At 29.0% G+C, this 11,414-nt stretch overlaps 1 protein-coding gene across 1 annotated transcript in view; it reads left to right on the top strand.

The window, feature by feature from the left end:
* The window catches only part of LOC105617086 (protein cereblon), a 36,394-nt gene that overhangs the window by 7,737 nt on the left and 17,243 nt on the right, over positions 1 to 11,414 (top strand). The window lies entirely within an intron of this gene.

Below are 11,414 nucleotides of genomic sequence, written 5' to 3'. Positions count from 1 at the left end.
AACTTTTAATTATTATTAGTTTGACTTTTATATGTTAAATATGTTTACATAAATATTTTACTTAAAAATATTACATGTCTAACATTGAGAATGATTCAATCAGAGTTGAAACGCCGTTTGTTTTAATTTGTTGTAATATGTTTTAGCGCTTTTTAATATATCTTGCTTATTATTTATATTTTATGTTTATTCTTATAATCCGCAGCCCTGCTTAACATATTTCTAATTAAACATTTAATTTGATGTCTCTACATTATGATTTTATGTACATCCTAGCGGGTGTAATTTTTGTCGGAAACAAAAAATTAATAAATATTTTTAATTATTATAATTTTTTATCCTAAAGGAACCTAAAAAATGTTTTTAAATATATATAATAAATATAAATTAAAATTTTGTGTGACTTTGAAAGAAACTACGATTTTCACTGGATAGCAGCCGTTTCTTTAAGCAAAAAAAAATTGTTAATGTGTTGATTTTTATGCTGATTTTTATGTTTTGTATGTTCATCGAGAATGGTTGATTATTAGTTAACTAACGAAGCTTATAAAAAGTTGATTGATCAAATACTTTTTTTTTCAATCGTGTATATAAAATCGATGAAAATGCAAAAAATAGATTTCGACAAATGATAAAAATGCTTTTAAAATTTTCGATTTAGTTCTTGAGTGCTTATAGTGCTCGGAGACTAATCTGTTATTTTAAGGACATACAATAATTATTCAGCTTTCTTATGGAATTCATTTTGACTAATTTGAGCCATTGTACGAGCTGAGTGGCGCCCACTCTTTGATACTTTGACTACGTTTCGATTGATTACTTTCTCAATTGATCACGTTGTAATTGACCACGAATTACAAAAGATCACGTTGCGATTGACCACAAATTGCAAATGATCACGTTGTGGTTGACCACGTTGCAATTGACCACGAGTTGCAAATGGCCACGTTGCGATTGATCACATGATGCAAATGATTAGGTTATATACCCATTTGCAACGTGGCCAATCGCAACGTAATCAATTAGAACAGTGATCAAATGAAACATGGTCAAATGAAACCTGGTCAAATAAGACGCTCCTATACGACGAGCTACTCGGGCAACTAACAAAGGAATCGATCGATTTTAATGAACTTTGGATATATTGTAGAGCATGAAAAAAGTATTAGACCCATATTTTTTTATTTGTGCTTATTTCGAGTTATTCTTTATGAATAATTTAATTTCTGACGAGTAAGATAGAATAACCTTTTCAACATTAGATGTATTATAGTTGGAATATTGTAGTTTCTTTAACAGAGGGGTTAAATTATTTCTAAGTTTATTTGCATCTGTAATTTTTAATCTGGAAATGTTATGTTTTATGTATTTTATGAATTCTGTCTGGTTTTCTCCACATTAAATTTAGGCAGACAAAATCCTTCTCCAAGTTATAAAAGGGATTGCACCTTATACGGTATGAAAACATTACTTAAGTTCACAAATCATTTATTAATCAAATCCGAAATGTCATGAAATTTATATAATCAGATGCTCTCAATTCAATCTCAAGAATATTAGAATATTTAGTAGTAATTGGTTTATGAAAAGTATATATTTTTTATTTTCTATTCTTGAAACAGTGTCAGTTACTTCATTGCTTACGAATTTAACTTTACTATAATATTATATTTGATATTCTTAATCTTTGAATTGATAATCCTGGTGTGCTCTTTGTTTTCCAACCAATATAGTTTATTATTCAGCTTTTTGAAATAATTATTTCTAAATTTACTCAATGAGATATACTATGAAAAAAAACTACGAAAAAAAACTTACAAATATTAATAGGTAAATTGTTGAAAATATTTTTTGTAAATATGCACAATTTATAATATGCTTCAAATAATCTTTGATAATCTAAGGCATCTTATATTTCAAATTTAAAAAATGATTGTTCCTATGTCTGTTTATATTATTTTAATATGTCGTTCATATTTATTAGTATGAAACATTATTCTATCGATTATATGCTAAACATTTAGGAAATAAATCTCGATTTATATAACATCGCAAAAATTTGATTTTAAGAGACCTTTATTAGATCCTTATTTAACGTAATCCATAACTTAAGTATGTTAGCTACGTGCATTCCAAAAATAATCTTAATATAAATTAAAAAACAATGATGAAAATAAGAACGCATATTTGAGACAGTGCACTATACATTATACTACAGTGTAATGTAATACAATAAAAGAATCGATAGGTTTCAAAGAATAAATCAAAGAATGATAATACCTGTGACTTTAAGTTAGTTCTGTTACTATTACATTCATGTTCATTTACTACAATAATGATTTATCTTCTAGAGTATCTAGGTATTCTCTAGGGTTTATTTTCAATAATATAAATAAAAGACTAAAAAATCTATGTTTAATAAATCAACTTTTTTCAATAGAGAGAATCGAAATGAAGACAAGAAAAGAACATTAAATCATGTTTAAAAAGATTTAATAGTAATTCCATATATTAAGGGTATTTCTGATAGGGCAACATCAACTTTCAATAAATCATCGACATTAGTCAGTTGTCGCACGATCAATAAACTTAATAAGTTTGTTAAAGTTCAAAAAGATAACGAATCCAGCCTATACCGATCATATAATATATAGAATTGTAAAAACTGCGATGCTTCTTACATGGGCCAAATCAAGAGAAAATTGTGAACGAGAATTAAAGAATATTGTAACAATATAAAATTGAATCCATCCAGACATTCTGTAATCACTGATCATGTTGGAATACAATCACTTGTTTGATTGGGAGAATACTAAACTATTATTATTTATCGAATATATTGTAATTATAACAAAAAATTAATTATGAAGATGATCTATATTAAAGAACAAAAGAACGGAATCAATTGTAAAAAAGATATGGAATTGTGATAAAAAAGATACTGATGATTCTTATTTTGATATTCTTAAAGAAATTTCTAATGACTTTGAATAATTGTTTATTACGTTGATTTGATTGGCTTATATTTAATTATTTACATTCTAAAGTCTATAAATAATTGGTTACAGACACTTAATATTATTTAAACTCATTGTCTCATGTGTGCGTGCGTGCGTGCGTGCGTACATGCATATATTTCAGATCGGTCAATCATATACTTCAACTAAATTTTTTAATACATTTTATTACGTGAAGTTATTCATCTAATTAGTGAAGTTATTTGTCTAATTAGGTTTTTCATTCTTCTTAATTTGATTATATTTACTTCACTTAACTCAAATCGCGCAACTCTCAGATTTAGTTTTTTCCACTCTGAGTATTTTTTACAGTGTATTACATAATAACTAAAATCTTTTATAAAATATGTATGAGTAACACAATAAATCGAATATTAATATAGGAGTTGTGTGGCTCAGTAGCAGAGACTCGGAGATCTCGATTCGAATCCTCGCAGGAGTGAACTGATTTTCTCGGTTACACTTTACTCGACTCACATTTTAAAATGTGCAATGTGAGTGATTGTGAGTGCTAAATGAGTATCTAATACTTTTTGATAAAGATACGTTTTTATACCTCACAGAACGTATATTTATTATTAAAAAATATTCATAATGTATACGTTATTATCATTCGAATATACTCAATTTGTTTTAATCACTCGTTTTTATGGAAAAGTTTCTGTTTGCGACCTATAGATGAAGTACTCATTGAGTGGAATGCACATTTTCATTGTTTGGACGGACTGAAAACGGGCTGAAAACGGTGATAAGTTTAAAAAGATATAATTTTGCTAGCGAAATTCTATTGTATTCTATCGTTTTATGCGAAAATGTATAGCCAACGAAAAAACGCTCATAGTTCGACGTTGTCCAACTATAAGCGAAACAATGTTGGCTTTGGTTACGGTTCATTTGATTGGTCAAATGCTTCGAAGCATTTTTTGATTGATCAATTTTTTGAATAGTCTGTTCAACACTTCTTCATTCACAGTATAGTGGGAATATTTCGTCGACGAAGCTTTGAAAAGGTAAGAGGGCTGGCGAAAAGTGTTTGAATGCTGCTTCATTTTCGGCGGAGTGAGAGAATTTCGCCAGCGAAGCTTTGCTGCATGAAATTGTATCAATTGATTTATGACATCTTAAGAAGATACTAAAGTTGTCTTACTTTACCATCCATTCGGTGAAAAATCTCTGAATTGGATTTACGGATTGCATTGTTATTACAAAATATGCACAAATAGGACCTCAGTTGTACTGGATTTCAATAAAGAGAAAATCGAAAAAAATTTAAAAATCCACTTACTTTTGGCTCATATAATTGTCACTTCAGGTATATATTTGCTTAGAGATAAGAATTTTATAGTCTATATCTTGAAAATAAGCATACAGCTAGGTCACATTATTGGAACGAACGATAGTTAGTGTAGAACTAATTGTAAGATTGAAAGTCTAGAAGAAAAATATTTGCACCGAATGAAAATACATGTATACGAATGCTTTATGAAGACTAGGAATGTCAACAGAGCCATCAATAATCGAAATTCCGTGTAGTAATAGTTGCAGGATCTTGCAATAGATGGCGCTGAAATATGTTACATAAAGATAAATATATGCGTTTAAGTGAGATAAAACGATATATAATACAATGTAAGAAATGAATCAAAGATATCACTATTATCTAATTTGAAATTAAAAAATTTGGAATTAAAAGTCTGCTGTCGATCTTAGTCAATCTTAGTCGATCTTAGTCGATCTTAGTAATCAAATTTAGCCTTCGGTTTAGGATTCCTTTAAGACTGTATTTAAAACAGTCTTAAATATAAGAATTGACTGTGAATACCAATCTGTGAGTTAACTTTTTTATTTATAGGACGATATTCATAATCCATTCTTATTTTAAGATCGTCTTAAGTAATATGTTAAAATGCTTATACTGCTCTCTGATTGATTCATGATCTTGAGATTATACTTAAGAGTCAGTCTATAGTTAAATATAAGATCCGACTATGAATACCGGCCATAGCAATGTTTTAAAACGTAACTCAGGGGGTCAATTGTGTATTTTGAAATGAGAAAATAAAAATTACAAAAGTAAATTTGTTCATTTGTAATTTTCATCTCATTTCCAGAACTTCATTTAAATGATATGTTCCATTTAAATATTTATCCAGTATCCAAATAGGGATTGAAATAGATTGGAAATTTTCAATTCATTTTAATTAATTTGAATCCAAATTCTTGATCCATACATTATATGGATAGAAAGGAATTGAATGTAATAACATTGATCTATCTATATAGAAAGAAAGAAATTGAATATAAATGTCATAAAATTGAATCATTTTCTATTCATGTATAGAAAGAATAGAACATGATTCTTTTTTGGATTCAGATGAAGTTTATTCGTGTTGTTTGAAATCTCCAAAAATGTTTGTACTTGAAAGGAAATATATTCAGGTGTTATAAAGAAAGAGAAGGAAGAGGCTAAGTGCAAGCAACGCGACAAATCTATGGATTCAATAAATTCAAATTGTATGTCGATCAGTTATAAAATTAATTAATTTAGTTTTATTACTAACATAAATATTATTAACATATCATATTTTAAAATACACATACAATAAAATTATAATAAAAAAAACGCTTTCCTCTAAATTTGGAAATTAATTTTTATGATGCACCTGAGTGATTATCCATTCTGAAGCTGCATCACATCTTGGGTGTTTGATCTCTGCAATCATACGAGAACTAAAGGGCAATCTATAATAATTTTATATTTTTGGTAATAAAATGGTAATAAAATGGTAATGGTCTTTACTCTAATATTGATTTACTCTAATATTATACTCATTAGCGTTTTACGAAAAGAAAGAATGTGACAGAAAAAAATGTCACTGCTTCGCGAAGCAAAAAAATATTAAGTTGATGACTGTTCAGATTAGAAAATCTGTCATACCATTTATGAAATGTTTGTAAAACAGAAAATGTATGTAATTACAGCAGAATGTATACATGACACTATCGAGTCGAAATGACAGATATCTTAACTTCTAAAGTCTTGAACTTTAATACTATTTTACATACTGATTTTACTAGTCGGAAATCTTGAGTCTTAATCAGTTTTAACTTAAATAAGTGATTATGATTTTTCAGCGAGTCATTTAGTTCAATCAATTAATGAAAAGAAGAAATAAAGTTGAATTTTAGTCAATCTTAAGGAAATCGGTAGTCTTAATACAAGTTGGCCAACTTCATTGATTCATCGATAAGATTTACGATTATCGACTACTGATTCATTGTAGAATCAGCCTAACGCTTAATAACTCATGATTCACGAGGTTGACCGTCATGTTTTTTTTTTTGCTAGATTTTTTCATTTTGAGTGAAAACATGTCGAATGAGTACTTTTATTAAGGTTTTAGGAGGGAATTCATATTCTAAATAATTATCTTGTATAAAAACAATCAGAAAATAGAACGTCCATCATTATTTATTATAGTCGAAAAATCAAAGAGGATTTGTTTAAGTCAAGCAGGTTATATGCTAGATATTCGAGATGTTACTTAATAGAAGACAACATAAAGTGTTTGCAGAATCATAACTTTCGTAATTTCACTCTTCGTTCTTTTCGCAATTTGATTGGCTGAGGTATTGCGATAGACAGTTGCTGTTACCAAGAAGTTAAAAAGTTGGGCTCTCTGTTGGCAACCGCGACTATCTATTGCAATCAGAAATAGCACTTTGCAACTAATAGTTGCCAACCTTTGTGACTGACAACGGGATGTTTGCAACTTATTGTAGACCTTAACTGTTACTTCGGATACTTTCATCATGAACCTTGTTAATATACATCCGTATTCATAGTTCCTTATTTTAAGAATGGAGAAAGCCTCCATGAAAGATTCCTCGATTCTCCAAAGTTTCCTTGTTTCATAAACGGATCTCAAGTCTGCCTTCCCGAAGGAAGGAGTATTTTAGGGATTTTAGTAACCTTCTGAGAGTAGCATGTCATAATATATAGTATGCATGTCTAATATCGTGAATTGTGATAATAAAGGCATTGTTGATTAAATAAGATCGTGATTAAGCATTTTGCAATAATAATGGACAAAAATAAAACTAATAGTGAATTTGATTGGACGCACTGATGCGCATTAAAACTGTCATACATATACAAAATAATGTAAATATATGTTTATAAATAAACATATATAGAATTAAATCGATTAAATTATGAAATATTCAATACATTTTATTGTATTTACTATTAGATAAAATATGTATTTTATAATTCGAAATATTTGCATTTTATTTTACTCAAATTAAATTAGCGTACAACGACTTTACTATGCATCAGTGCTTCTAATCGAATTTGCCATAATGTTTATTATACGAAGGAGAAAATGTTTTTAGAGGAGTTTATTTCCGAAAAAAACTATCAAAAATAATTATCGATGCGATCAGATTTAAATTAAAAGCTATCGAAAGTAAAAAGACCGATGTGACAAATTAAATTTGGAGATTTATTTGGTTATGAAAGTTACATCTCCTCAAGGAAACTCGTTTGAGAAAAGGAAGCTAATAAGGCCCTTTGTTTGATCAAGGAAGATTTATGAAACATGAAATGAGGAACAAGGAATCTTCATTCCTCAAGAAAGGACTATGGGTAATATTTTCAATATAGATATTAAAAAGATGATTTCATAAATGCTGATATGATAGATTTCCTAATCTGAATAGCTATCAACTTAATATTTTGCTTCGCGAGACAGACATTTTTTTCTGCCACATTCTTTCTTTTCGTACAAAAACGCATTTAATGAGTATAATATTATCAATATTAGAGCAAAAGCCATTATCAGGGTTTATCTTCAAAAATATGAAATTATTTTTATGCGTAGTTGGAACAAGAACAACTTCATTTCAATTTTGTGTCACGAATTAAAATGAATTTATGATCTGAGAAATTTGTTTCGATTGAAAATAATAAAACTTAACTTTCTTTCAATTGCATTATGGACAAAAATGGATTTGGCTCTCGAACCTATTGGTTGTCCGGAAAGCTCGTGCCGCAAAAGAAAAAAAATTTAAATTTAATAAATGTATACTAAAATTTAAATCTGCGTTTCAATTTTCCTTCAAAATCGGCACGAACTTTCCGGACAATCCATTTATTGAATTGAAAGAATTACGTTATTTCAATGTTAATTCAAAATTTCATCCTATGTCATGGATTAAAATGGATTACATGGCTTATTCTTTCCTCCATTTTGATTGAAAGAAAATAGAAATATCGTAGTTTCAATCTTACGTCCAGGATTAAAATGGATTGTAGTTTATTTTCCATGAAATTTTTTTCTATTGAAAGAAATAGAAATCCATAATCAATTCTACGTTATAGATTAAAATGGATTCAAAGAATTTTTTAACTTTAATTTGATTGAAATAGATTCAAAAAATCAAGAATTTGGATTCGGCAATAACTAAATGAATCTATTTCTATTTCAGTTCCTTTCCGGATACTGGGTATAAAATGATAGATTTCGTTTTTTTTGTGTTGATTATCTATTGTCAGATTATTTTGTAGGGTCTGCTGATAAAACACGAGTCTAATACATTACAGTCACAAATGATATCGGATTTGTTACAATATCTGACAAAATCTGCTGCAAGTCTATTATCATACTGTTGTGGGCAGCTTATATATATATTAACACCTATATTTTTATACATATATTAACTTTATTTTGTCATTAAACACGTTAAAAGTGTCAATATTTTTACTAGCAAATGTAATTACGCATTGCTATTGCAATTTAATAAAAATCATATAATGATTTTACCATCTCTGATAATCAGTTTGATCGATAGATTAAGTGTCAATTTTACTTGATGATAAATGTTATTGGTCAATTCCAGTAGAATAATCGATTTATCGAACTCAGAGATGATAAAACTGAACCTAAGTAATGTAACAAAAATATTTTTGTCACGTTACAATAAATCAAATATATTTTATTAAACGATGTTGTACTGAATTTGTATATTCTTTATATTTTTGAAAGGAGCATACCAAAATTAGTCCTATAAATAATCAACTAAATGGAGAGAGATTTTCATGAAATTTATCATCAAACGTTCTACTGATTGTAAATCATAGAATCATACTGATAAAAGGATTTTATGTAGAGATGACCAGGAAAACCAATTGGTGACTTGAGACAGAATTAGATATGCCGCCCTTTCGAATAATATTTCGTTCTCTTTCATGAAAATCTATTTAGTTGATCATTTTGGATCAATTTTACTTCAATTTACTTCTTTTTTGTTTAATTTTATAATAAATATTTATACAGAGAGTGAAAGTATAGTAATATCGTTATTTTTACCATTGCTTTTTACAATAATGATTTCATAATAACGACAATGTCGTTGCATTTTTATGATTGTTATGATAATTAACTAAACTTAACGCTGGGCTGTGTTTACAAGCTCAATGAATAAAAATAACTCGTTACATACAAATAACAAGTTATTTTTTTCAATAATTTGTTATTTGTGTATAACGAATGATTTAAATAAATTAATAATTCGTAAATTTCAATATAAGAAGCATTTTTTAGAGCCAAAACTGTTGCATGTTTTATACATAAAATAATTTATAACATCAAAATTAAAATTACATATAGTAAACAATACAACATACACTTAGATCTTTAATCATTCTCGGTATCAACACAGTTATTTATACAGTACAGTACAACTCATATTTTGGAATATTGTTGGATGACACATTGTGTTGCATCCATAGTCCTCACGTCTACACATTCAGCATATCTATGTAATTAATAAACACACATCTATTTAGAAAAACTTAAAAAGAAAACTATCGCTTTATCAGATTTTATATTATATATTTGAAGCTATTTTTATAAATAACTGTGTTAATACTTAGGATGACTATATTAAAGATCGAAATGTATGTCACATTACTGTAAGTAACTTTAATTTTAATGTTATAAATTATTTTACGTAAACATCCAACGGATTTGGCTGTAATAAGAACTTCTTATATTGAAATTTATGCATTATTAACTTATTTTTTATCTTTAATTTTAATCAAATAAAAAATAATGTATACATAATTCAATTAATAAACAATTTGTTAATAAGATGCACAATTTACAAAGAATTTAATAATTTATTGGGAGTACAAATAAATTTCCGCCGTTTGCAAAAGACGGCGCCACTAATAAACTATAGTTAAAATTATTTGATGTAAAACGACATATCGTAAGATTGGACATCCGGCAACATCATAACCTTGAAATATTATATTAGCGATTTTGTATCAGCATTATATATTTTTTTTTTATACGAAAATATCGAGTCGAATAAGCGTCATTTGCGGGAACTTTTGATTTACTTCTTTAATTTGAAGAAATCTGCAACTGAGGCTCATAGATTGCTTGTAGAAGCATATGGTGATGCTGCCTTAAGTGAGAGAAGTTGTCGTGAGTGATTTCAAAAGTTTAAGAACAGTGAATTTGACGTCGAAGATAAAAAACGTAGCGGAAGGCCGAAAGTGTATGAAGACGCGGAATTGGAAGCATTATTGGATGAAGATTCGTGCCAAACGCAAAAAGAATTTGCACTTACATTAGGAGTGACTCAACAAATTTCATATCATTTGAAATCATTGGGAATGATTCAAAAGCAAGGGAATTAGGTTCCATATGAACTGAAGAAATGTTGAACGTCGATTTTTCACATGTGAAATGCTGCTTGCCAGGCATAAACGAAAGGGTTTTTTGCATCGTATAATCACTGGTGATAAAAAATGGACATCCACTACGATAACCCAAAGAAAAGGAAATCATGGGGATTATCTGGCCATGCTTCAACATCGACAGCCAAGCCGAATATTCATGGAAAAAGTTCATGTTGTGTATTTGGTGGGATCAGCTTGGTGTCGTGTATTATGAGTTGCTCAAACCGAACGAGACCATTACTGGGGCTCTCTACCGAACACAATTGATGAGATTGAGCCGAGCACTCAAGGAAAAACGCGCCCACTACTACTCCAGGCATGACAAAATTATTCTCCTGCATGATAATGCTCGACCACATGTTGCGACGCCGGTCAAAACCTACTTAGAAACACTCAAATGGGAAGTTCTATCCCATCCGCCGTATTTTCCAAACATTGCTTCTTCCGACTACCACTTGTTCCGATCGATGACGCATGGCCTGTCTGAGCAGCACTTTACATTATATGAAGATACCAAAAATTGTATCGATGATTGGATAGCCTCAAAAGATGAAGTGTTCTTCCGACGCGGTATCCACATGCTACCAGAAAGATAGGAAAAAGTAGTGGCTAGCGATGGCCATTATTTTGAATAAAACATTATG

The sequence above is a fragment of the Atta cephalotes genome (assembly GCF_000143395.1).
Source record: "Atta cephalotes unplaced genomic scaffold scaffold00011, whole genome shotgun sequence".
Taxonomy (NCBI): Eukaryota; Metazoa; Arthropoda; class Insecta; order Hymenoptera; family Formicidae; genus Atta; species Atta cephalotes.
This window is presented reverse-complemented; position numbering and strand designations above follow the sequence as displayed.